Here is a 27,656-nt window from a genome sequence, read left to right as displayed (position 1 = left end):
GCTTTTGCAATGAAAAGGAAAGGAGGAATACCATGGCCACTACAGGGGTACACATGATAATACAGCGACCAAAGGTCATACAGTGTGCATAACAGTGATACAGTATGGTAGGATAAATCCCAAGCAAAATTTCCATAGAGTCATGAGCAATTCAGTACAACATTGTCCAAAAACAATCACCAATCACCAAATCAATGTGCTTATCCACATCAATGTGAATTACGCTTACCCATTATCACCAGTACGCCAATGTGTCCTCCTGTAACCCCCTGACGCGCGTTTCGCTTTGGGTGCTTTTTCAAAAGGGGTACAAAGAGATGCCATATCCCTGTGATTATATAGTGGTGCCAATCAATGCCGGTATACTGGGCGCACGCGCTGATGACATCACACGCCAGGAGAATTTCCTCCCACCTCCATGGCCGTCAGTGAGCGGTGCGCATGTAGGTGGAATTCCACCTGCTGACTTCAAAAACATGCGCGCCAAGCTAGTGTAGATGGCCATGGAGGAGAGTAGGAGGAGCGTAGAGTAAAAGTGCGCGTGCGCACCTAAACCGACATTACAATGGAGACCATGGCGGCAGCCATCTTGGAGAAGATTATATCTATATTATGTTTCATTGAGCACGCGATCAATGCAGCCCTTTTATAGTTGGGGCTATGTTAACATTATATGCACTTTTTATGGGCTGAGATTTATCTTATGGTGCATCTTATGGGGGCATATTCTATGGAGCATCTTATGGGGGCCTATTCTATGGAGCATCTTATGGGGGCATATTCTATGGAGCATCTTATGGGGGCATATTCTATGGAGCATCTTATGGGGGCATAATCTATGGAGCATCTTATGGGGGCATATTCTATGGAGCATCTTATGGGGGTGCATTCTATAGAGCATCTTATGGGGCAGCATATGGGGCATATTCTATGGAGCATGTTTATGGGGCCATAACCTTTATGGAGCAGCATATAGGGCATATTATTCTATGGAACATCTTATAGGGCCATTATTAACCTTTGTGCAGCATTATATGGGGCGTATTTTGTATGGAGCATCTTATGGGGCCCATCATGAACTGTATGGAGCATTATATGGGACTCCTGATGGATATTCAAAAACATTTAACCTACTGATGTCTCAATTAATTTGACTTTTATTGGTATCTATTTTTATTTTTGAAATTTTCCAGTAGCTGCTGCTTTTCCCACCCTAGGCTTATACTCAAGTCAATAAGTTTTCCCAGTTTTTTTGTGGCAAAATTAGGGGGTCGGCTTATACACGAGTATATATGGTAATTAGCAGATGCCATGTCGCATTTGGAGAGCCCCTGATGTGCCTAAACAGTGGAATCCCCCCACAAGCCTCATTTTGGAAACTATATCCCCAAGGATTTCATCAAAATGTGATTGCTGCATTTAGAAGATAGTGAGAGGGAGAGCCTTGCTTCACTCATCTATCTGGGGCAGTGGAGCATCATCATGGCAACTGGAGGTCACATGATAACCTCTGGGTCAGCCAGCCACAGTGGCCTGTTATACTCAGCCAGCAGCTTAGTCAAACAGGCAATATGCCAGTGTAAAACTGACAATTCTCATACAATGCAATGTGTATTTCAATGCATGAGACCAGTGATCAGAAAAATAAAAATTGAACTCCCCTAGAGGGACTAAGTAAAAAAAAATTACAAAACTTAAAAAAAATGTAAAAAAAAGAAAAGAAAAAAAATATTAAACCAGTAAATGTGTATATTTATGTAAAAACAAAAAAGTACACATATTTGGTACTGCTATGTCCGGAATGACCTGACCAATAAAACTGTACCATTAGTTACCTCCTTTTGTTCATACCGTAAAAGAAAAAAATGAAGCAAATGTGGCACCCCTGAGGCTCAGTCACCACAGAGGTACTGCACCTTCTCCTAAGGTGTAGTGCCCCACCACCCTGGTAAGTTGGGAACTGCTTTCCGCACTCCAACACATGCATCCCACACACAGGATAGTTCAGCACTGATCACATTGCGGCTCATGCTTAGAGGGTAGCAGAGCACCTCTGGTGATTCCTTGCTTCGTAACACGAGATGTGCTGGGAGGTGGGTGGTGTTGAGATCCCTATAAAAGAGTGGGAAAGTTTAGAATTGGAGTTCAGTCCCCGAGAGGGGTCAGTGCCTTATGGGTCAGTCTGACAGAAGGTCGGCGGAGTAGGAAGCCATTCAGTGAGGAGTGGGGGATCCCTGGAAGAAGGGATGGAGGAAGTAGTGCTGCAGCTGCCTCAGTGATCTGAGCCAGCTGGCACGGGAAAGAGAAGAGAAGGAGAAAGACGTAGAACTGCAACCTAAGCTTCCATAGAGAGAAAGACAAGTACGGAACGAAGGAGAAGGAGAACAGAGAGGAGGAGTGGGTTGGATAGGAACCCTGCCTAGAGGTTCTCAGCGCAAGGCCGGAGCCCGGTCCCCGAGGTTGTATGGACACTTATGGTTCTGCAACAGACACCGGTGGAGTAGTTGGCTGTAAATGCACTACTCCCATCCAAGACTTGGGACACAACAGCAAACTGACAGAGAGCCGGGATCCAGGAGAATCCCTGAGCAGGCTACAGCTGTCTGTCATACAAGTAGAGTTGTTAGGAACATCTGACAGGAGGAACTTCAGAGAACCACGGTACTGGAGCTCTTCACACTAAAAGGCGCAATAGAGGAGTCATTCAGGAAAGGCACACGTTGGCGGAGTGTTGGAGAGGAGAGCCCTGACTTGCCCGGGAGGTTGATTGGGTCCCTACCCTGGAAGACACGGCATGGAGGCAGGCACCAGTGTGTACCACGAACTGTGAGTAAAGTTTTGAAACTGAAAGCTATGGTGTCCTCCATTGATTTGTCACTAGCACCTTCAGCACCACTACATCTGGGTACCAGCATCTATACCCTTCTGCACCTCTCCTCATCCATTGCACCTACACTGCCCTGGGACTACAGCTTCAGCTGTGGGGAGCTACACCGTCTTTGCTGTATCACACCATCAGTCCCAGTGGATCTGAAAGCAGCGTCGGCTTAACATCTTACTTGCCAAACACCACGGGTGGCGTCACGAACTATCCATATAAACTACATCACAAACATCACCCGCCATTGATATTGGGTGCCCAGGGCCACGGACCGGGTCACCGCTGCTGTGACATTCTCCCCCTGACACCGGCCCGGTACCGAGTACCCCACAGCCCTGGGGCGGGGTGTCCCAATTTTGGCGTCACGAACAGGATGACAAGACCCAAAGCCATCGGGTTCTGTGTGCCTGAAATTTGTTGGACTTTGAACTTTTGAAAATGTGTAGAAGACCTGATTTACTAGACTGTAAAATGGACATCGGAAATGGCCGCTGGCGAGAAGAATAAGGGCGTGAAGAGATGGAAGGTCCTAGGAAAAGACTGTGAAGAGTCTTGGGCCTCCCCTGCCTGAATTACTATGTGACAGCTACATGGCCCACCCCCCGAGGGGTTCGTATACTGGCTTGGTATGGAGGCGCTGGAAGAAGATGCCGCCTCCGGAAGGAGGGGCAGAAGAAGCCAGTGGCGGGAAAGGGGCCGAGGCAGGAAGAAGAACGCCAGAACGCCATTTTGGAGAGCAAGGGAAGGAGGCCTGCGGAGCGCGGGGAAACTGATCTCCCTGGCACCATGGTTGACAGCTCCAACCCGAGCTCAGGGATGAATCATCGACAGCTGGAGGACGAGATTATCCAGGTGACGCGCCGCCTGTGACTGAGACGAGAGGCGCTATGGACATTGAACTTGCAGTCGGGCCTACACCTGTGGTACCCGCGACACCAGTACCCGCCGCTGCTGCACAGGATCTTTTCCTGGCAGACCTGTCGGAGCTTGGAGTCGCTGCCATGCCATCGGCAGCGTATACTGTCCCCTCTTTGCCACTAATACTGGAGGAGTTGTACACAGCCCAGGGAGCTGAAGTGGAGGAAGAGAAGCTCCCGCCTGGACCTGGCGCGGCTGCGCAGGTCCCGCCAGCGACCCCCGCGGACCGGGAGCTGCTAATGGCTCCACCGCCGTCCCCGGTGTCTCACCAAGCAGCAACCATTGCCATCATGCCTGCACCAGAGCAGAGACCGCACCGCCGGGAACTCCCAGGTATAAATGTAGCGCCCCCAGGAGTATGGCCGCCACAGTGGCTTTGCCTTCCTCCAGGGAGGGTAATGCCAGGCTTGGAGACAATGATGGGTCTCTCTCGCAGTCAATCCATACATACAACACAGTTCCACTCCAGGCCAGCAGGGGGAGCTCTGACCCAGGATTGAGGGGAGGAGTGCTCTCTGTAGGCCAGGAGGAGGAAATAGTTAGTTAGTCTACGGAGGGTGAAGTGTGCAGACGTGGAGTGAGAAGCTGGAGGTTGAGCTGGAGAAGGCGAGCTCCCTCGGCTTGAGAGCGCAAGAACTGGAGTCTGGTCTCCACGGTGGTATGGATACTAACGGTCCTGCCACAGACACCAGAGGAGTAGGAGGCTGTAAATGCCCTACTCCCATCTAAGACTTGAGGCATAACAGCAAAATGGATAGAGAGCCGGGAGTGAGTGTCCCGGATCAGGCTACAGCTGTCTGTCATACAAGTAAAGTTCTAGGAACATCTGACAGGAGGAACTTCAGAGTAACTAAGTACTGGAGTGCTTCACACCACACAAGCGCTAAGAAGGAGACTGCACAGTCCGTCTGTTAGAGAGAATCCCTGAGTTGCTTCCAGGCTAGCCTGCTGTGTTACCATCTGTAATCAGGACCCTAGACTGCAGTTATCAAGTAAAGGTGCAGAAATTGCACCGCGCTGTGTCTTGTCTGCTTCCTAACCCTGTCGGCACTGCTACGTCCCCGTGTCAACCACCTTTACACTGCCCTGGGGTTACAGCTTTATCAGCCCCAGAGGATCTCCCCGCAGCGTTGGCTAACACCTCGCTTGCCAAATACCACAGGTGGCGTCACGAACTTTCCATATAAACTACATTACAAACATCATCCGCCATTGACTTGGGCGCCCAGGGCCACGGACCGGGTCACCGCTGCTGTGACACATCCCCCTGACACCGGCCCGGTACCGAGTACCCCATAGCCCAGGGAGGGCGACCCAATTTGGCATCACAAACAGGATTCGAAGCCAGGTATTCCCGGGTCCTGTGTGCCATAGACTGTGTTTAAAGACTGTGTGTGAAATTTGGCACCAATTGCTGCCATTGCCGCGCTGCTTGGCGCACGGGAAGAAAGAGGTGGGCCTTCATGGGAGGAGCCTGCCACAGAGCGCGAAGCAGTGAAGTGCCGCATGGGAAGAGAGGACAGCGCACGAGAGGAGGAAGAGCTGAGGCCTACAGCCCGGAGTGTCGGGCCTGTGAAGCGGCCGCCGGTGAGCTCACACAACCCCCGTCCCTGGCTAACATTTACTAGGGGGGAGAAGATGTCCACGCCACAAGGCGATGCAGCGGCGGATGCCGCCGGCAACCCCGCAGCACCGCAAGGAGGAGCACCTGCAGCAGTGGTCCCCATCATGCCACTGTCTATGCCCTACATACCGGGAGCGGCCTGGCTACTGCAGTACTCAGGTGAGTCACACACCCTAAGTGAATTTAAAGAGAGACTGTGCAGCTTGTTTAAAGTTTACCCCCTGTCTGAAAGCCAGAAAGTAAATATCCTGATTGGACTGCTAAGCAGCTAAGCAGCGCTGAGAGAAGTGAAAGCCTGGCAGGACACTGATAAAGAGACTGTTGTAAAGGTCCTGGCCAAGCTGAAGAGCACCTTTGACACCCGCACTGCAGCTGAAATCAAGATGAGGTTCTTTGGCTGCAAGCAGAGGGCTCAGGACAGTATCAGGGACTATGCTCTCAACCTGCAGGAGGCGCTGCGAGCAGTTAAGCAAGTTGATCCTGACAGTGTAAAGGAAGAAGATAAACTGTTGAATGAGCAGTTCATTGAAGGACTCCTGTCCAGTACCCACCGAGGACAGTTGCGTATAATCACCCTGCAAAACCCTGATCTGGACTTTGCTGAATTTAAGGACAGGGCTATTCGGGTACTGCAGGAATCCACTGACAGCCGTCCAGCGCACCCTAGACGCCTAGCGATCACCTACCATCAGGAAGCCCCATCTTTTCCTTCCACCCCTGCAGAGGTCGATGCACAGACTCTGGACAAAGATCCAAATGAGGAGCTACGTCTACAGGTCCAGGAGTTGACCAAAGGAATGGCTGCACTCACTAAAACTGTGCAGTCCCTGCAGTTGTCCTCCAAAGACAAGATCCAGCTTGCTCCCAGTCCAGAGGATGTCCCGTGGCTCCAGAGGAGGAGAACCCCACTACTTCGAGGAAGGAACAATGATCGCTATGACCAGGATGGACGTCCCATCTGTCGTCGCTGTCACAAGGCAGGTCATCTTGCAAGGTACTGTCCTTTAAACGAGCAACCCCTGGGGCAGAGGGCCAACCCCCAGGAGTAGGATCCCTAGGCCCAAGGAACTGGAGAGCCAAGTATGTGGGAGGGAGACCAATAATTCCCATGGTGATTGATGGTATCCCCATGAACGCTTTGCTGGACACTGGCTCCCAGGTGACCACTATGCCGTACATTCTGTATAAAAGATATTGGGCTGATTCTGAACTCACCCGTGGCCCAATAGATGAACTGACAGTAGTTGCCAGTAATGGACAGTCTTTGCCACAGATTGGGTGTAAAGAGATTACTGTCAAAGTGGGTCGGGTAGAGCTGAAATCTCAGGGCCTGATAGTTGTTGATATTGATCGACGTGAATGTAATCCCATGACGACTCTTGGTACAAATGTAATTGAAAACTGTCTGTCCGAGGTTATTGTCTTGTTGCAACAGGTGGCTGAGACTGCTGGTTCCGGAGAACAAAGAGTCCTGCAGAAGGAGATCTGAGCCCTGATGCAAAGACAACAGTTGGAACTCTCTGGCGGCGAGATTGGCAGCGTCAGAGTGAGTGATGCCTTCCCCATTGCAATACCCCCCAGATGTGAAATGTTGGTATAGTGTCGGGCAGCCATAGGTCTTAGAGGGAGAGATTACCAGGCATTGGTAGAACCAGTATACTCCGAACGCAGGCCCACTGTCCTGACAGCCAGAGGGGTGGTTGATGTACAAAAAGGGAGAGTACCTGTACGTCTTTTGAATTGTGGGGAAGAGGAGGCCACAATACCTCGGTACGCCACAGTTGCAAAGCTGCTCACAGTTAATAACAACTCTTTGCAGGCAGCGGAACCCTTGGTCTCATCCGATCAGGTGGAGGACAATGGCTCTGTGAAACAGCTAGAGGAGTGGTGTTAGCAACTGCAGGTGGGAACTGACTCTACACCTTCATACCAGAGAAATGGGGTCTACAGAGTGACACAAGAGTATGAGCAGGTATTCAGCAAACACCCACTAGATTTTGGGCAGGCAAAAGGGGTTCAACATCATATCCCCACGGGAGACCGTCCACCCATAAAGGAGAGATACAGACCTATACTCCCAACACAGTACCAGTGTGCTAAGAGTATGTTGAGGGAGATGAAGGAGGCTGGGGTTATCAGAGACAGTTGTAGCCCCTGGGACGCTCCAATAGTTTTTGTAAAGAAAAAGGATGGTACCATGAGAATGTGTGTTGATTACAGGAAAATTAACAGCATTACACACAAAGATGCCTACCCATTACCTAGGATTGAGGAATCCTTAGCTGCACTTAAAACTGCTAATTACTTTTCCACCTTGGATCTCACCAGTGGGTATTGGCAGGTTCCCGTGGCAGAGGCAGACAAGGAGAAAACCGCATTTACCACTCCAATGGGTCTCTGTGAGTTCAATTATATGCCGTTTGGGCTCTGCACTGCTCCAGGAACATTTCAACGGCTGATGGAGTGCTGCCAGGGACACATGAACTTTGAGACGGTCCTGTTGTACCTGGATGATGTCATTGTTTTCTCCAAGACCTATGAAGATCATCTGGAACACCTGGCTGAAGTGTTTGAGGCTCTGTCCAATTTTGGCCTGAAGGTGAAGCCTTCCAAATGCCACCTCCTTAAGCCCAAGGTACAGTACCTCGGTCATGTGGTCAGTGCAGAAGGTGTGGCATCAGATCCTGACAAGGTCACAGTCATCCAGGACTGGCCAAAGCCCAGCAACCTTCATGAAGTACACCAATTCCTAGGACTGGTAGGCTACTACCGAAGATTCATCAAGGGCTTTACTGAAATAGCTACCCCTATGCAAAACCTTCTGGTGGGGCAGTCCAAGAAGAACAAGCATAAAAATTCCACCTTTGAATGGACTGAAGAGTTGGAGAGATCCTTCACCAGATTGAGGATGGCTCTCACAGGTGACGAAGTTTTGGCCTACCCAGATTATGAGAAACCCTTTGTGCTGTACACAGATGCCAGCAATGTGGGACTAGGAGCGGTACTGTCACAGGTACAGAATGGAAAAGAAAGAGTGATCTCCTACGCCATCAGGAAGTTGCGTCCCACCGAAAGGAACCCTGATAACTACAGTTCTTTCAAGTTGGAGTTCCTTGCCATAGTCTGGGCTGTCACTGAAAGATTCAAGCATTACCTAGCCTCGGCCAAGTTTACAATCTTCACGGACAACAATCCGTTGACTCACTTGGACACTGCAAAGCTAGGTGCACTGGAACAGCGATGGATGGCTCGGCTATCTAACTACGAGTTCACTATCAAGTACCGAGCAGGGCACAAGAATGCCAATGCAGATGCGCTGTCCAGGATGCCTAACCTACCTGATGCAGGAGAAGACCCTGAGGCTCTTGAAGAGATAGAGCTACCTCCCTTCCACCGGCCACTGGCGGCCCAACGTGCTCAAGGAGTGAGAGACAGATGGTCTGGCTTGAAGGAGGTCACCCTGAATCCTTTGCCCCATCATGACTGGGCAGAAACGCAAGATAGTGACCCTGCAGTCTGCCTGGTGAAGGAGCTGTTGATATGAGCTGACTCACGCCCAGAGGTGGATGCTCCTGAAGAAACCCAGCAGTTGTGGAAGGAGAGAGGCCGGCTGTTTATCTATGAAGGGAAGCTGTGTCGGAGGAGTATCAATGCCCGCACACATGAACTGGTCTGGCAGGTAATAGTCCCAAAGAGAGAGGCATCAATGGTCCTGGAAGCATACCACCAAGGAGCTGGACACTTCGGATGGAAGAAGTTGGAAACATTGCTCCGAGAGAGGTTCTACTGGGCCGGTATGAGGAAAGCCATTGAGACGTGGTGCCGGAAGTGTGGACAATGTAACCTGCGCAGAAAGGATTGAGACAGCCAGAGAGCTCCCCTGCAACCAATCATTACCAAACAGTCCCTTGAGTTGGTAGCCCTGGACCATGTGAAGCTGGTTCCAAGCCGGTCAGGCTACATCTATGCTCTTACCATTGTGGACCATTACTCAAGATTCCTGGTAGTTGTGCCTGTCAAAGATCTAACTGCCAGGACAGCAGCCAGAGCCTTCCAACAGTACTTCTGTAGACCACATGGGTATCCTGAAGAGTACTCACAGATCAAGGTCCAGCTTTCGAGGCAGAAGTGTTCCATGAGTTCTGCAACTTGTATGGTTGTAAGAAGATCTGGACAACACCTTATCACCCACAGACCAATGGCATGTGCAAGAAGATGAACCAGGTAGTGATTGACCTACTGAAGACATTGCCCTTGGAGGAGAGGAATCTGAGGCCTGAGAAGTTGCCAGATCTCGTTGACCTCTACAACCATATTCCAGTGAACTCTACCAACTGTACTCCAGCATACCTGATGAGAGCAAGACCGGGTAGGCTGCCTGTGAATTTGGACATGGGAGTCCTCATGCCGGAGGCCACATCGCCAGATGCTGACTGGGACCAGGAGAGGCGGCAGCAGTATAGGAGAGTACAGGAGTGTGTGGAGAAGAGTCTGGCCCAGGCAAGGCAAATGCAGGAGAAGCTTTACAATCAGAATGCACCTGCTGTCCCCTTTTAGCCGGGAGAACTAGTCCTCAAAAGGAAGATGAGGTTGCACAAGCTGGATGATCAATGGGAGGCTGAACCTTATACCATTCTGCCCTCAAACTTTGATAATACTAAAGTATGCCTTGTTAGTAAAGACGGAGGAGAGACCTCAGCAGCGGTATCCAGGGATCATTTGAAGTTATGCCCTGACCAGTTGAAAGAGCAGAAGAATCGGCTAACCTTCAACCCGTAGAGGCAGAAGAGAAGGTCAGCACAGTGCTTGGGGAATTCCCTGTGAACTGGACTAGAATTAATGATGCAATAGTGGTACCAGTGTTGTTATTTCCCCAAGTGGAAGCACAGGAGGACGTGACTCGAGAGGATCAGGAGAATCAGGTAGCAGAAGCCACACCAGCAGCGGAGCCAGAGAACCCTTGCCCTGCCAGTGGTGAACCTGTTGTGCCCCTGGTGAGTCCAAGAGTTCACAGACAATCACGTATCCCTGTGCCATGTAGAATCCCTAGTAGTGTACCCAGTACCTCATACACTACACCGGTGGTTAGAACCAGACAGTCGGTAAGGGCCACTACAGCACCAGTGTTACGCAGATCTACTCGTACCACACAGGGAATACTACCACTTAGGTTCCGCATATAAAGTAAATGTGAATATTGAAATTGAATGTAAATATGTAACTGTTTTCCAAGTTTTGTGCCTGCTGGTAACCTGTAAGAGTTCCCTTTTGATTTTACCAGTTTGTTTCATGGACACTGAACCACAGGACTTGTGTGTGGTCAAAAACTTTCTTTATAAATAGTTACCATTTGTCCAGGAATGGACCATGGACATTGATGCTGGACTTATCATCATAGGACCATTTTTGGAAACACTTGGTTTTTGTACATTTTTCCCCTTTTCAATCTTGTACAAATTGTTATTGCTTAAGTATTTGTGTATTATCTGTTTCTTTTTGTTCAGCCCAGGAGTGATGACTTTCACTAGGGGGAAGTGTGGCGCCCCCAGGAGTATGGTTGCCACACTGGCTTTGCCTTCCTCCAGGGGAGGGTAATGCCTGGCTTGGAGGCAATGATGAGTCTCTCTCACAGTCAATCCATACATACAACACAGTTCCACTCCAGGCCAGCAGGGGAAGCTCTGACCCAGAATTGAGGGGAGGAGTGCTCTCTGTGGGCCAGGAGGAGGAAATAGTTAGTTAGTCTACGGAGGGTGAAGTGTGCAGACATGGAGTGAAAAGCTGGAGGTTGAGCTGCAGAAGGCGAGCTCCCTCAGCTTGAGAGCGCAAGAATTGGAGTCTGGTCTCCACGGTGGTATGGATACTAATGGTCCTGCCACAGACACCAGAGGAGTAGGAGGCTGTAAATGCCCTACTCCCATCTAAGACTTGAGGCATAACAGTAAAACGGATAGAGAGCCGGGAGTGAGCGTCCCTGATCAGGCTACAGCTGTCTGTCATACAAGTAAAGTTCTAGGAACATCTGACAGGAGGAACTTCAGAGTAACTAAGTACTGGAGTGCTTCACACCACACAAGCACTAGGAAGGAGACTGCACAACCCATCTGTGAGAGAGAATCCCTGAGTTGCTTCCAGGCTAGCCTGCTGTGTTACCATCTGTAATCAGGACCCTGGACTGCAGTTATTAAGTAAAGGTGCAGAAATTGCACCCCGCTGTGTCTTGTCTGCTTCCTACCCTGTCGGCACTGCTACGTCCCCGTGTCAACCACCTTTACACTGCCCTGGGGTTACAGCTTCACCTGTGGGGAGCTACACCATCTAAGCTGCAACATACCATCAGCCCCAGAGGATCTGCACACAGCGTTGGCTAACACCTTGCTTGCCAAATACCACAGGTGGCGTCACAAACTTTCCATATAAACTACATTACAAACATCATCCGCCATTGACTTGGGTGCCCAGGGCCATGGACCGGGTCACCGCTGCTGTGACACATCCCCCTGACACCGGCCTGGTACCGAGTACCCCACAGTCCTGGGATGGTGACCCACATTTGTGCTGTGGGTTTCGCTTTAAGAGCTGATATTATCTGCCAGAATCTGTGTCCTGGGGGCATCATGTGAAGGTCGTAGGCCTTGGCATAGTAACTGGGTGTGCTTGCGCATATCAATGAGCTTAACTGCCATTTGAATCGCCTCAGGGCATGTTTTGTCTGTGGCAAAATTTCCCCGTTGAAAAGCATTGAGACAGTGCATTCCAATGACGGAAAAACATTATTTCTAACGCAAATTGCGCAAAAACTACAAATCCAATCGACACGAAAAAAACTTAGCACACCACTCATGGACGCTGACTTCGAAACGACACCTCAACGGAGTCTGTGCGTGTAGCGGTTCGGGCCGCATTAATTGCGGAAATCAACTGAATAATAAGAATAAGGCTACTTTCACACATCAGGTTTTCGGCGTCAGGCGCGATCCGGCGTCGTGCCGGAATACCGGATCCGGCAAATGTTTTGTAAAACCTGAAGTGCCGGATCCGGTTTTCTGCCGGATCCGTCTTGTTCTTGACAGACAAAACCGGATCCGTCTCATCCGGTTCATCCGTTTTTCTATCCGTTTTTCTATCCGTTTTTCGACGGATTACGCCGGATCCGGTTTTTAAAATTGACCCTTGTGGCCTTCCGAACGGGATTGGCTACTGGAAAACTAGATATAGCATGTTCCTACAGCCCTTCTTTGACAGGTTGTAGAGAAGAAAGTGCAGGTTGGAGAGAAGAGCAAGTACTGGCGAAGATGGATGTTGTCATTGGAAATATTACCACTAGAAGTTCTGTGATGGTTTCAGGGACAATTTTCCATTATACTTTATGTCACCTCAAGGCAGAGTACACTGGGATGACAGAGTGTGAGAGATTTTTGCCCTAAACTTGTGTACCTTCTGGACCAACAGTATATACCTTTGCCAACCAAAGTTGGCTATCTTGTCATGGTCTTACTATTTTTACCTTTAGGCCACAGGTGTGTACCTGGTTGTGTTTTATGCAAAGTATTTCACCTTTTAACAAAAGTTGTGTACATTGGTAGGAAATCACCAACAATAAACACAACTTTTTAGGTGAAATACTTTGCTTCAAACACAACCAGGAACACAACTGTGGCAAAAAGCTAAAATTTACCCACAGTTATACCTGGTTTTGAATACCTTTTTACCTTTGAAATACCCTGTATTTAACCTTTTTTTAAAACATAGTTCGCCGCAGAAAGAAATGACAGACAACCATTGTGAAACGATAATTTAACTTTTATTTAAATTTTTTTTTTTTGTAAAATGTTTTTAAAGTGCAAAAAACTTTTTTAATAAAGGTTTTAAACCCAATGGGCATTTTTATTACAAAAAACACACATTACAATTCTGTGTACTGTGGGGTGGAAATACTGCTGGAGGGGCTGCGGGACACTTCGACACTGGGTGTGTGGAGAGAGGACTGGGATCGTGGTGGGGAAGGAACAGTTAGAGGTGAAGGTGTGGAAAAAGCTACAGAATGGGTGGACATGTGGGAGGCAGAAGAGGTGGTGGGCGGTGGAGTGGAGGGTTGGGCAGGGACTGTAGGAGCAGATGATGTTGATGGAAAGTGGTACGGGGAAGGAGTTTGGTACGGGGCAGGTTGCTGGAAGTGGGGAGATGACTGGTACTGGGGAGGTTGCTGGTACTGGGGAGGTTGCTGGTACTGGGCAGGTTGCTGGTATGTAGTAGGAGGGGGAGGATGGAAAGTGGCTGGAGGGGGTGCAGATGTAATAGGAGGGGGAGGATGGAAAGTGGCTGGAGGGGGTGCAGGTGGAGGAACTACAGTGGTGGGAGGTGGAGGTTGGGAGGTAACCTGCTGTAGAGCACCGTGGCACGAATGCATTACATGCATCTGCTGGGTAGGAGATAGTGTTGCCATGCGCTCCACAACAGACCTGAAAAAGGTGTGGTTTGGCGAAGATCTTGCTTCTGAATGCATGGTTTGCAGAAGTGTCTTCACCTCCAGAATGCTGGAGTTGATCTGCTGAAAGCCTGCGGAGATTTGCTCTGACAAGACTTTGAGACAGTTCTGGAAAGATGCATTCAGATGCAATAACTCTTGCGCATAACTCTTTTCCTGACCCCTCTGCCGCTGCCGCCCAGTACCCGCAGGTGTACTAGAGGCGGCAGGGGCAGAAGGGTGGGGTAAAGGGAAAGCGATCTCCTCACCAGCAGCTTCATGTAATGTAGGCAGCCACGATGCTCCTGTGCTGGTGGATGGGACAGATGGGTCGAATGTGTGGGAAGGCTGGGAAGGTGCAGATGTACCGGGGCGGTCGAAGTGTCCCTCGGTGCCGGTCTCCTCAGGGATCGCCTCAGAAGGGTCCAATCGTGCAGGCTCCCGAGTGCTGCTCACCGTGCTGTGGAATAAAGAGAAAAAAAAACAATTAAAATACTGACATGGTATGGCCCTGGCTGAAAAAAAAAAGTTACATCTAACATTTTTTTCACATGTGGTGTGTAATATTTACCTTCTGGTGAGCATTGTTTCCCGGAGGAACGACAGGGCTTGTGCGTACTTGTACTTGCTCCTGCGTCCTCCAGATCCACTCGGGGCCCGCATCTCTTTATTGAACTCCTTCTTGAAACGATCCCTCACAGACCGCCACCGATTCACAATTCTGTTCCCTGAAACGAGAAAGGAGTGGTTAGTATACAACATCAGTGTTTCACAAACTCCAGTCCTCATGGTCCCCAGGGGTCATGTTTTCAGGATTTCCATAGTAAATAGAAATCCTGAACACATGATCCGTGGGGACCACGAGGACTGGAGTTCGGGAAACACTGGTTTACATCAAGCAACCGTTACTGTATATACAGTACTTACGCTCTTTAATCTGGGCCCGAGCTTCGAGGTCCTCCCAGCGGCCCACAAGGAGAGAACAGATTTCCTCCCAGAGTCGTCGGGTAATGATCAGGTCAGCGTGGTGGCGGTCAGCCATATTCCAGAGCGGCTCCCTTTCTCTGACGAGATCGATGAGGCGGTCCACATCATTCCCTCCATCCTCACCGTCAGAGTCGGGAGCACGCTGTGAAGGCTGTTAAAGAAAAAGACAAAAATAACATAATTAGCCTCCACAAAAGAAATGAAATAAAAAGTGCAAAAAAACAAAGCAAAAATATTTATACTTACACGCTGGTGACCGCCGCGTTGCTGTCGCCGACGACCCTGGGAGGCACTGCGAGGACCTCTTGGCCGAGCACCAGATTGGGAAGACTAGAGAAGAAAACAAAAAATGTTATGTCTTTGGATGTAGGCATTTGTTTGCTGTGTGTGGTCTGCAGAACATTGTTTTCTATGTGTTGTGTGTAGTGTGATGTTGTGTTTCTGCGTTTGATGCAAAAAACTTACCAATTGTGAGCCCACTCCAGGTGTCTGTCCACCCCTTCCTTCTTCTTCTGGGAGCTCCTCTTCATCTTGTGATTCCTGTTTTGAATTAAAAGGCAATGAATAGACATATATTACAGAGATGATGGATTTTGGAAATAAAAACTTACCGTCAAACGCTGACGATGCGAGGGAGGGCTCCCAGAAAAAGATGTGCTGTCCTGTTGATGGCCAGACTCCATGGCTGTGGGTATTGCTGCTGCCAGTGATGCCATTTCTGCTGCTGCTGCTGCTGCATCTCTTTGGCGGCTGTTGAATAAAGAGAAACAAAGGGCCAATGAATATCTTGATATTCCATGGCCCTAGTTTGGAGGAATGGGGGATTTGATAATTACCGTCTCTCATCTGCTTCTGGACTCCCGTTCAGCATGCTGCTCCATTTGGGGTGGTGCTGATGGTGCTGCTGCTGCAGATGTCTGCTGCCTTCTCCTGCTCCTGGTTCTTGGCTTGGGTGGCATGTTGGGTGTGGCTGAGGGTCCCATTGTCTTGCTTTTATATATCTCCTGTGGGCAGAGCTACTGAGCATGCTCAGACCAAAAAAACCGGATCCGGCCACCGGATCTGGCTTTCGCCGGATCCGGCGCATTGCGGCGCTCATAGGCTTTCATTGTGTGAAAAAGCCGGACGCGCCGGATCCGGCGGGTACGGCTTTTTCGCCGGAGACGAAAAACGTTACAGTAGACGTTTTTTCCAGACGCCGGATCGCGACACATTGCGACACATTGCCGGATCCGGCGAAAACCGGATGAAACGCATGGCCATCCGGCGCGATCCGGCGCAAATGCAAGTCAATGGGGGGGAAACCGGATCCGGCATTGCATTTCGCCGGATCCGGTTTCTGTCAAAAGCGCCGGATCGCGCCTGACGGCGAAAACCTGATGTGTGAAAGAGGCCTAAGTTAGCAGCGTTCGGATTACAAGATAGTGGTTTTTTCAAACCACTATAAATATAAGAAATCAGTTTACAACATGTTGCTTGAACCTAGAGGTTCAAGCACCATAATAATGGGAACTTTGGTTTCATGTGGCCATCCAGGCCATCTGTTCAATGGGTTATTGGAGTGCGTCCAAATTTGGAGCAGGCCTTGGATTCACTTCATGGGCCAACATTATGGGAGTACCAAATGACTAGTAATGGGAACTTTGGTCTCATGTGGCCACTCAGGACGTCTGTTCAATGGGTTATTAGGATATGTCCAAATTTTGGGCAGCCCTGCCACTCACTGCATACACAATAACAGTATACTAGACCCATTGTTTAATGATGGGAACAGCAAAGCATAGCCGGCTGATGGCTTTCTAAGAAGAATAACAATAATAATCTTTTTTTTATATAGCTCCAACATATTCCGCAGTGCTTTACAGTTTAACAGTTCCAAACATAAGTCATAAGTAACCACGTTAACAATACAATAATTAAAGCAAAATAAGATGACCCTGCTCGTGAGAGCTTACAATCTACAATAAGGTGGGGGAGATACAAAGTACAGGTGTGTATTTACAACTAGATGTGTATTTCCTGAAGGAAGTACAGATAGTGGTTTGAAATGGTGCCTGGGCTGCCCCTTTAAGAGAGACTTGGCTGCTGCCCCTGCAAGACTTTCAACTCAGGAACCGTTTTAAATGTGGGTGCCTCTCAGGGGCCACTTTGGCCTCAGGGTCTGATTTGGTGGGTGGGGCCCCTCAGGATCCGATTCGGTGGCCTGGGCTCCTCAGGATTTGAATTAGTGGCTGGGATTCCTCAGGGTCCAATTTTGTGGGTGGGGCCCCTCAGGGTCTGATTTTGTGGGTGTGGCGTCTCAGGGTCCGATTTTGTGGGTGTGACCCCTCAGGGTCTGATTTTGTGGGTGGGTCCCCTCAGGATCCGATTTTATTGGCGGGGACCCTCAGGGTCCGATTTTGTGGGTGGGGCCCCTCATGGTCTGATTTTGTGGGTGGGGCCCCTCAGGGTACGATTTTGTGGCCGGGGCCCCTCAGGGTCCGATTTTATGGCCGGGGCCCCTCAGGGTCTGATTTTATGGCCGGGGCCCCTCAGTGTCTGATTTTGTGGGTGGGGCCCCTCAGGGTACGATTTTGTGGCCGGGGCCCCTCAGGGTCCGATTTTATGGCCGGGGCCCCTCAGGGTCTGATTTTATGGCCGGGGCCCCTCAGGGTCTGATTTTGTGGGTGGGGCCCCTCAGGGTCCGATTTTGTGACCGGGACCCCTCAGGGCCCGATTTTGTGGCCGGGGTCTCTCAGGGTCCGATTTTATGGCCGGGGCCCCTCAGGGTCTGATTTTGTGGGTGGGGCCCCTCAGGGTCCGTTTTTGTGGCCGGGACCCCTCAGGGCCCGATTTTGTGGCCGGGGTCTCTCAGGGTCCGATTTTGTGGCCGGGGCCCCTCAGGGTCCGATTTTGTGGGTGAGGCCCCTTAGGGTCCGATTTTGTGGTTGGGAGCCCTCAGGGTCCGATTTTGTGGGTGGGGCCCCTCAGAGTCCGATTTTGTTGGCGGGGCCCCTCAGGGTCCGATTTGGTGGGCGGGGCCTCTCATGGTCCGATTTTGAGGGCGGGGCCCCTCAGGGTCCGATTTTGTGGGCGGGGACCCTCAGTGTCCGATTTTGTGGCCGGCGCCCCTCAGGGTCCGATTTTGTTGGTTGGGCCCCTCAGGATCTGATTTTGAGGGTGGGGCCCCTCAGGGTCCGATTTTGTGGCCGGGGCCCCTCAGGGTCCGATTTTGTGGCCGGGGCCCCTCAGGGTCCGATTTTGTGGTTGGGGCCCCTCAGGGTCCGGTTTTGTGGTTGGGGCCCCTCAGGGTCTAATTTTGTGGTTGGGGACCCTCAGTGTCCAATTTTGTGGCCGGCGCCCCTCAGGGTCCGATTTTGTTGGTTGGGCCCCTCAGGATCTGATTTTGAGGGTGGGGCCCCTCAGGGTCCGATTTTGTGGCCGGGGCCCCTCAGGGTCCGATTTTGTGGTTGGGGCCCCTCAGGGTCTGATTTTGTGGCCGGGTCTACTCAGGGTCCGATTTTGAGGGCGGGGCCCCTTAGGGTCCTATTTTGTGGTTGGGGTCCCTCAGGGTCCGATTTTGTGGGTGGGGCCCCTCAGAGTCCGATTTGGTTGGCGGCCCCCTCAGGGTCCGATTTGGTGGGCGGGGCCTCTCAGGGTCCGATTTTGTGGGCGGGGCCCCTGAGGGTCCGATTTGGTGGGAGGGGCCGATTTTGTGGCTGGGGCCCCTCAGGGTACGATTTGGTGGGTGGGGCCCCTCAGGGTCCGATTTGGTGGGCGGGGCCCCCAGGGTCCAATTTTGTGGGTGGGGCCCCTCTGGGTTCGATTTTGTGGCCGGGGTCTCTCAGGGTCCGATTTTGTGGCCGGGGCCCCTCAGGGTCCGATTTTGTGGTTGGGGCCCCTCAGGGTCCGATTTTGTGATTGGGGGCCCTCAGGGTCCGATTTTGTGGGTGGGGTCCCTCAGAGTCCGATTTGTTTGGCGGGGCCCCTCAGGGTCCGATTTTGTGGGCGGGGCCTCTCAGGGTCCGATTTTGAGGGCGGGGCCCCTGAGGGTCCGATTTGGTGGGCGGGGCCCCTTAGGGTCCAATTTTGTAGGTGGGGCCCCTCTGGGTTCGATTTTGTGGCCGGGTCTCTCAGGGTCCGATTTTGTGGCCGGGGCCCCTCAGGGTCTGATTTCGTGGTTGGGGCCCCTCAGGGTCCGATTTTGTGGCCAGCGCCCCTCAGTGTCCGATTTCGTGGCCGGGGCCCCTCAGGGTCTGATTTTGTGGCTGGGGCCCCTCAGGGTCTGATTTTGTGGATGGGCCGCTCAGGGTCCGATTTTGTGGCGGCGGCCCTTCAGGTTCCGATTTTGTGGCCGGGGCCCCTCAGGGTCCGATTTTGTGGGTGGGGCCCCTCAGGGTCCGATTTTGTGGCCGGGGCCCCTCAGGGTCCGATTTTGTGGTTGGGGCCCCTCAGGGTCTGAATTTGTGGCCGGGTCTACTCAGGGTCCGATTTTGTGGGTGGGGCCCCTTAGGGACTGATTTTGTGGGTGGAGCCCCCTGGGTCCATTTTGGTGGGCGGGGCCACTCTGGGTCCGATTTAGTGGGCAGTGCCCCTCAGGGTCCGATTTGGTGGGCGGGGCCCCTCAGGGTCCGATTTGGTGGCCGGGGCCCCTCAGGGTCCGATTTTGTGGCCGGGACCCCTCAGTGTCCGATTTTGTGGCCGGGGCCCCTCAGGGTCCGATTTTGTGGCCGGGGCCCCTCAGGGTCCGATTTGGTGGCCGGGGCCCCTCAGGGTCCGATTTCGTGGCCGGGACCTCTCAGGGTCCGATTTTGTGGCCGGGACCCCTCAGAGTCCGATTTTGTTGGTTGGGCCCCTCAGGTTCCGATTTTGAGGGTGGGGCCCCTCAGGGTCCGATTTTGAGGGTGGGGCCCCTCAGGGTCCGATTTTGAGGGTGGGGCCCCTCAGAGTCCGATTTGGTTGACGGGGCCCCTCAGAGTCCGATTTGGTTGGCGAGGCCCCTCAGGGTCCGATTTGGTGGGCGGGGCCCCTCAGGGTCCAATTTTGTGGGTGGGGCCCCTCAAGGTTCGATTTTGTGGCCGGGGTCTCTCAGGGTCCGATTTTGTGGCCGGGACCCCTCAGGGCCCGATTTTGGGGTTGGGGCCCCACAGGGTCCGATTTTGTGGTTGGGGGCGCTCAGGGTCCAATTTTGTGGGTGGGGCCCCTCAGGGTCCGATTTTGTGGGTGGGGCCCCTCAGGGTCCGATTTTGTGGCTGGGGCCCCTCAGGGTCCGATTTTGTTGGTTGGGCCCCTCAGGATCCGATTTTGAGGGTGGGGCCCCTCAGGGTCCGATTTTGTGGCCGGGGCCCCTCAGGGTCCGATTTTGTGGTTGGGGCCCCTCAGGGTCTGATTTTGTGGCCGGGTCTACTCAGGGTCCCATTTTGAGGGCGGGGCTCCTCAGGGTCCGATTTGGTGGGCGGGGCCCCTCAGGGTCCGATTTGGTGGGCCTCCAGGGTCCAATTTTGTGGGTGGAGCCCCTCTGGGTACGATTTTGTGGCCGGGGTCTCTCAGGGTCCGATTTTGTGGTTGGGGCCCCTCAGGGTCCGATTTTGTGGTTGGGGCCCCTCAGGGTTCAATTTTGTAGGTGGGGTCCCTCAGAGTCCGATTTTGTGGCCGGGGCCCCTCAGGGTCCGATTTTGTGGCCGGGGACAGTCAGGGTCCGATTTTGTGTTTGGGGCCCCTCAGGGTTCGATTTTGTGGGTGGGGCCCCTTAGGGTCCGATTTTGTGGGTGGGGCCCCTCAGGGTCCGATTTTGTGGGTGGGGCTCCTCAGGGTCCAATTTGGTGGGCGGGGCCACTCTAGGTCTTATTTGGTGGGCGAGGCCACTCTGGGTCCGATTTGGTGGGCGGGGCCACTCTGGGTCCGATTTGGATGCCAGGGTTGCTCAGCCTCCTTTTTGTAGGCCAGGGTCTATCAGCCTCCGATTTGGAGCCTTGGGTCACTCAGCTTTCGATTTGGCGCGCCAGCTCTTTAAGAATCACTTTGGCGCGTCGGCCCTTTAAGAGCCAGGGTGGCTCACTGGGCTTCTAAATCCACTTTGGCGCACACATTCTCTCTCAGGGGCATGCGTCATGTGATGAAGCTAGATTTGCATTTGTGCTGTGGGTTTTGCTTTAAGAGCTGATATTATGTGGCAGAAGCTCTCTCCTGGGGTCGTCATGTGACGTTCGTAGGCGTTGGCATAGTAACTGGGTGTGCCTGCGCATATCAATGAGCTCAACTGCCATTTCAATCGCCTCAGGGCATGTTTTAAGCTTCCCATTGAAAAGCATTGGAGACAGTGCATTCCAATGACGGGAAAAAATTTTTTCAAACGCAAATTGCGCAAAAACTACATATCCGATCGACACGAAAAATACTTAGCACACCTCTCATGGACACTGGCTTCGAAACGACACCTCAACGGAGTCTGTGCGTGTAGCGGTTCGGACCGCATTAATTGCGGAAATCAACTGAATAATAATAATAAGAAGAACTAGATGTGTATTTCCTGAAGGAAGTACAGATAGTGGTTTGAAATGGTGCCCGGGCTGCCCCTTTAAGAGAGACTTGCCTGCTTTTAACTGTTTTAACTGTGGGTGCCTCTCAGGGGCATCTTTGGCCTCATGGTCCGATTTTGTAGGTGGGGCCCCTCAGGGCCCGATATTGTGGGTGGGGCCCCTCAGGGTCCGATTTGGTAGGTGGTGCCCCTCGGGGTCCGATTTGGTCTGCTGGGCCACTCTGAGTCCGATTTGGTGGGTGTGGCCACTAAGGGTCCGATTTGTTGAGCAGGGCCCCTCAGGGTCCGATTTGGTGAGCGGGGCCCCTCAGGGTCCGATTTAGTGGGCGGGGTCACTCTGGGTCCGATTTAGTGGGCGGTGCTCCTCAGGGTCCGATTTGGTGGGCTGTGCCACTCTGGGTCCGTTTTGGTGGGCGGGGCCACTCAGGGTCTGATTTTTTTAGTGGGGCCACGCTGGGTCCGATTTGGAGGCCAGGGTGGATCAGCCTCCGATATGGAGGTCGGGGTGGCTCAGCCTCGGATTTGGAGCCTGGGGTCACTCAGCTTTCGATTTGGCGCGCCGGCCCTTTAAGACTCAATTCAGTGAGCTGGCCCTTTAAGAATCACTTTGGCGTGTCGGCCCTTTAAGAGCCAGTTTGGCTCACTGGGCTTCTAAATCCACTTTGGCGCACATTCTCTCTCAGTGGCATGCGTTATGTGATGATGCTAGATTTGCATTTATGCTGTTGGTTTCGCTTTAAGAGCTGAAATTATCTGCCAGAAACTCTGTCCTAGAGAGGTCATGTGAAGTTCGTTGGCGTTGGCATAGTAACTGGGTGAGCCTGCGCATATCAAAGAGCTTAACTGCCACCTCACGACTGTCCCATGTTTTCCCTATGGCAACATTTTGCCATTGAAATGCATTGAGGAAAATGTTTTTTCAAATGCAAATTGCGCAAAAACTCCAAATCCGATCTACATGAAAAATACTTAGCACACCACTCGTGGACGCTGGCTTCGAAGCGAGGCCTCAACGGAGTCTGTGCGTGTAGCGGTTCGGGCCGCATTAATTGCGGAAATCAACTGAATAGTAATAATAATACTAGATGTGTATTTCCTGAAGGAACTACAGATAGTGGTTTGAAATGGTGCCCGGGCTGCCCCTTTAAGAAAGACTTGCCTGCTGCCTCTGCAATACTTTCAACTCAGGATCCGTTTTAAGTGTGCGTGCCTCTCAGGGGACCCTTTGGCCTCAGGGTCTGATTTGGTGGGTGGGGCCCCTCAGGATCTGATTCGGTGGCCTGGGCTCCTCAGGGTTTTAATTGGTGGCCAGGATCCCTCAGGGTCCAATTTTGTGGGTGTGGCCCCTCAGGGTCCGATTTTGTGGGTGTGGCCCCTCAGGGTCTGATTTTGTGGGTGGGGCCCCTCAGGGTCCGATTTTGTGGGTGGGTCTCCTCAGGGTCCGATTTTGTGGTTGGGGCCCCTCAGGGTCCGATTTTGTGGGTGGGGCCCCTCAGGGTCCTATTTTGTGGCCGGAACCCCTCAGGGTCCAATTTTGTGGCCAGGGCCCCTCAGGGTATGATTTTTTGGGTGGGGCCCATCAGGGTCCGATTTTGTGGTTAGGGCCCTTCAGGATCCGATTTTGAGGCTGGGGCCCCTCAGGGTCCGATTTTGTGGCCGAGGCCCCTCAGGGTCCGATTTTGTGGGTGGGGCCCCTTACGGCCCGATTTTGTGGTTGGGGCTCCTCAGTGTCTGATTTGGTGGGCGAGGCCACTCTGGGTCAGATTTGGTGGGCGGGGTCACTCTGGGTCCGATTTGGTGGGCGGGGCCACTCTGGGTCCAATTTGGTGGGCGGGGCCCCACAGAGTCCGATCTGGTGGGCAGGGCCACTCTAGGTTCTATTTGTAGGCCGGGGTCAATCAGCCTCAGATTTGGAGCCTGGGGTCACTCAGCTTTCGATTTGGCGTGCCAACCCTAGACTCATTTTGGTGCGTCGGCCCTGTGGGGTCATGTAAAGTTCGTAGACATTGGCATAGTAACTGTGTCTGCCTGCGCATATCAATGAGCTTAACTGCCATTTGAATCGCCTCACGACTGCCGCATGTTTTCCCTATGGCAAAATTTTCCAATTGCAATGCATTGAGACAGTGCATTCCAATGACAGGAAAATGTTTTTTCAAACACAAATTGCGCAAAAACTATAAATCTGATCGACATGAAAAACACTTAGCACACCTCTCGTGAACACTGGCTTCGAAACGACACCTCAACGGAGTCTGTGAGTGTAGCGGTTCGGGCTGCATTAATTGCAGAAATCAACGGAATAGTAATAATAATACTAGATGCGTATTTCCTGAAGGAAGTACAGATAGTGGTTTGAAATGGTTCCCGGGCTGCCCTTTGAAGAGAGACTTGCCTGCTGCCCCTGCAAGTCTTTCAACTCAGGATCCATTTTAACTGTATGTGCCTCTCAGGGGCCACTTTGGCCTCAAGGTCTGATTTGGTGGGTGGGGCCCCTCAGCATCTGATTCCTTGGCCTGGGCTCCGCAGGGCTTGAATTGTTGGCAGGAATCCCTCAGGCTCCTATTTTGTGGGTGTGGCCCCTCAGGGTCCGATTTTGTGGGTGTGGCCCCTCAGGGTCCAACTTTGTGGGTGTGTCCCCTCAGGGTCCGATTTTGTGGGTGTGGCCCCTCAGGGTCTGATTTTGTGGGTGTGGCCCCTCTGGGTCCGATTTTGTGGGTGGGCCCCTCAGGGTCTGATTTTGTGGGTGGGCCCCTCAGGGTCCGATTTGGTGAGCGGGGCCTCTCAGAGTTCAATTTGGTGAGCGGGGCCCTCAGGGTCTGATTTGGTGAGCGGGGCCCCTCAGGGTCAGATTTGGTGGGCTGGGCCACTCTGGGTTCGATTTTGTGATTGGGGCCCCTCAGGTTCTGATTTTGTGGGTGGGGCCCCTCAGGGTCCGATTTTGTGTCCGGGGCCCCTCAGTGTCCGATTTTGTGGTTGGGGCCTTTCAGAATCCGATTTGGTGGGCGGGGCCCCTCAGGGTCCGATTTGGTGAGCGGGGCCTCTCAGAGTTCAATTTGGTGAGCGGGGCCCTCAGGGTCCGATTTGGTGAGTGGGGCCCCTCAGGGTCAGATTTGGTGGGCGGGGCCCCTCAGGGTCCGATTTGGAGGGCGTGGGTCATTCTGAGTCTGATTTGGTGGGCGGGGCCCCTCAGGGTCCGATTTTGTGGGTGGGGCCCCTCAGGGTCCGATTTTGTGGCCGGGGCCCCTCAGGGTCCAATTTTGTGGTCGGGGCCCCTCAGGGTCCACTTTTGTGGGTGGGGCACCTCAGGGTCCGATTTGGTGGGCTGGGCCACTCTGGGTTCGATTTTGTGATTGGGGCCCCTCAGGTTCTGATTTTGTGGGTGGGGCCCCTCAGGGCCCGATTTTGTGTCCGGGGCCCCTCAGGGTCCGATTTTGTGGTTGGGGCCTTTGAGAATCTGATTTGGTGGGCGGTGCCGCTCAGAGTTCAATTTGGTGAGCAGGGCCCCTCAGGGTCTGATTTGGTGAGCGGGGCCCCTCAGGGTCCGATTTGGTGAGCGGGGCCCCTCAGAGTCCGATTTGGTGGGCGGGATCTCTGAGTCCGATTTGGTGGGCGGGGACCCTCAGGGTCCGATTTGGCAGGCGGGGCCCATCAGGGTCCAATTTGGTGGGCGGGACCCCTCAGGGTCCAATTTGATGGGCGGGGCCCCTCAGGGACCAATTTGGTGGGCGGGGCCCCTCAGGGTTCGATTTGGTGGGCGGGGCCCCTCAAGGTCTGATTTGTTGGGCGGGGCCCCTCAGGGTCTGATTTGGTGGGCGAGGCCCAACAGGCTCCGATTTGGTGGGTGGGGCCCCTCAGAATTCAATTTGGTGAGCGGGGCCCCTCAGGGTCCGATTTGGTGAGGGGGGCCCTTCAAGGTCCGATTTGGTGGGCAGGGGCGCACTTGGCGCACATTCTCTCTCAAGGGCATGCGTCATGTGATGAAGCTAGATTTGCATTTGTGCTGTGGGTTTCGCTTTAAGAGCTGACATTATGTGGCACAAGCTCTGTCCTGGGGGCGTCATGTGACGTTCGTAGGCGTTGGCATAGTAACTGGGTGTGCCTGCGCATATCAATGAGCTTTACTGTCATTTCAATCGCCTCAGGGCACGTTTTAAGTTTCCCATTCAAATGCATTGAGACAGTGCATTCCAATGACGGGAAAAAAAATTTTCAAACGCAAATTGCGCAAAAACTACAAATCCGATCGACACAAAAAATACTTAGCACACCTCTCGTGGGCGCTGGCTTCAAAACGACACCTCAATGGAGTCTGTGCGTGTAGCGGTTCGGGCCACATTAATTGCGGAAATCATCTGAATAGTAATAATAATACTAGATGTGTATTTCCTGAAGGAAGTACAGATAGTGGTTTGAAATGGTGCCCGGGCTGCCCCTTTAAGAGAGACTTGCCTGCTGCCCCTGCAAGACTTTCAACTCAGGATACGATTTAACTGTGGGTGCCTCTCAGGGGCCACTTTGGCCTCATGGTCTGATTTTGTGGGTGGGGCCCCTCAGGGCCTGATTTTGTGGGTGGGGCCCCTCAGGGTCCGATTTTGTGGTTGGGTCCCCTCAGGGTCCGATTTTGTGGTTGGGTCCCCTCAGGGTCCGATTTTGTGGCCGCGGCCCCTCAGGGTCCGATTTTGTGGCCGCGGCCCCTCAGGGTCCGATTTTGTGGCAGGGGTCCCTCTGGGTCCGATTTTGTGGGTGGGGCCCCTCTGGGTCCAATTTGGTGGGCGGGACCACTCTGGGTCCAATTTGGTGGGCGGGGCCTCTCAGGGTCCGATTTTGTGACTGGGGCCCATCAGGGTCCGATTCTGTGGCCGCGGCCCCTCAGGGTCTGATTTTGTGGCAGGGGCCCCTCTGGGTCTGATTTTGTGGGCGGAGCCCCTCTGGGTCCAATTTGGTGGGCGGGACCACTCTGGGTCCAATTTGGTGGGCGGGACCACTCTGGGTCCGATTTGGTGGGCGGGGCCTCTCAGGGTCTGATTTGGTGGGCGGGGCCCCACAGGGTCCGATTTGGTGGGCGGGGCCACTCTGGGTAAGATTTGGAGGCTGGGGTCGCTCAGCCTCCAATTTGGAGGCCGGGGTCGTTGAGCTTCCGATTTGGAGGCCGAGGTCAAAGAGCCTCTGATTTGGAGGCCGGGGTCGATGAACTTCCGATTTGGAGGCCGGGGTCGATGAGCCTCCGATTTGGAGGCCGGGGTGGCTCAGCCTCCGATTTGGAGGCCGGGGTGGCTCAGCCTCCGATTTGGAGGCCGGGGTGGATCAGCCTCCGATTTGGAGGCCGGGGTGGATCAGCCTACGATTTGGAGGCCGGGGTGGATCAGCCTCCGATTTGGAAGATGGGGTGGCTCAGCCTCCGATTTGGAGGCCGGGGTGGCTCAGCCTCCGATTTGGAGGCCGGGGTCGCTCAGCCTCCGATTTGGAGGCCGGGGTGGCTCAGCCTCCGATTTGGAGGCAGGGGTGGCTCAGCCTCCGATTTGGAGGCTGGGGTGGCTCAGCCTCCGATTTGGAGGCTGGGGTGGAACAGCCTCCGATTTGGAGGCCAGGGTGGCTCAGCCTCCGATTTGGAGGCCGGGGTGGCTCAGCCTCCGATTTGGAGGCCGGGGTGGATCAGCATCCGATTTGGAGGCCGGGGTGGCTCAGCCTCCGATTTGGAGGCCGGGGTGGATCAGCCTCCGATTTGGAGGCCGAGGTGGATCAGCCTCCGATTTGGAGGCCGGGGTGGCTCAGCCTCCGATTTGGAGGCCGGGGTGGATCAGCCTCCGATTTGGAGGCCGGGGTGGCTTTGCCTCCGATTTGGAGGCCGGGGTGGCTCAGCCTCTGATTTGGAGGCCTGGGTCGATCAGCCTCCGATTTGGAGGCCGGGGTGGATCAGGCTCTGATTTGGAGGCCGGGGTGGATCAGCCTCCGATTTGGAGGCCGGGGTGGCTCATTGTCCGATTTGGAGGCCGGGGTGGCTCAGCCTCCGATTTGGAGGCCGGGGTGGCTCAGTCTCCGATTTGGTGTGTCGGCCCTTTAAGACTCATTTGGGTGCGCTGGCCCTTTAACAATCACTTTGGCGCGTTGGCCCTTTAAGAGCTAGTTTGGCTCACTGGGCTTCTTTTAAATCCACTTTGGCGCACACATTCTCTCTCAGGGGCATGTGTCATGTGATGAAGCTAGATTTGCATTTGTGCTGTGGGTTTCGCTTTAAGAGCTGATATTATGTGGCAGAGGC

The sequence above is a fragment of the Dendrobates tinctorius genome, unplaced genomic scaffold (genome assembly GCF_039654945.1).
Source record: "Dendrobates tinctorius isolate UK_male_01 unplaced genomic scaffold, ASM3965494v1 ptg000102l, whole genome shotgun sequence".
Classification (NCBI taxonomy): Eukaryota; Metazoa; Chordata; class Amphibia; order Anura; family Dendrobatidae; genus Dendrobates; species Dendrobates tinctorius.
This window is presented reverse-complemented; position numbering follows the sequence as displayed.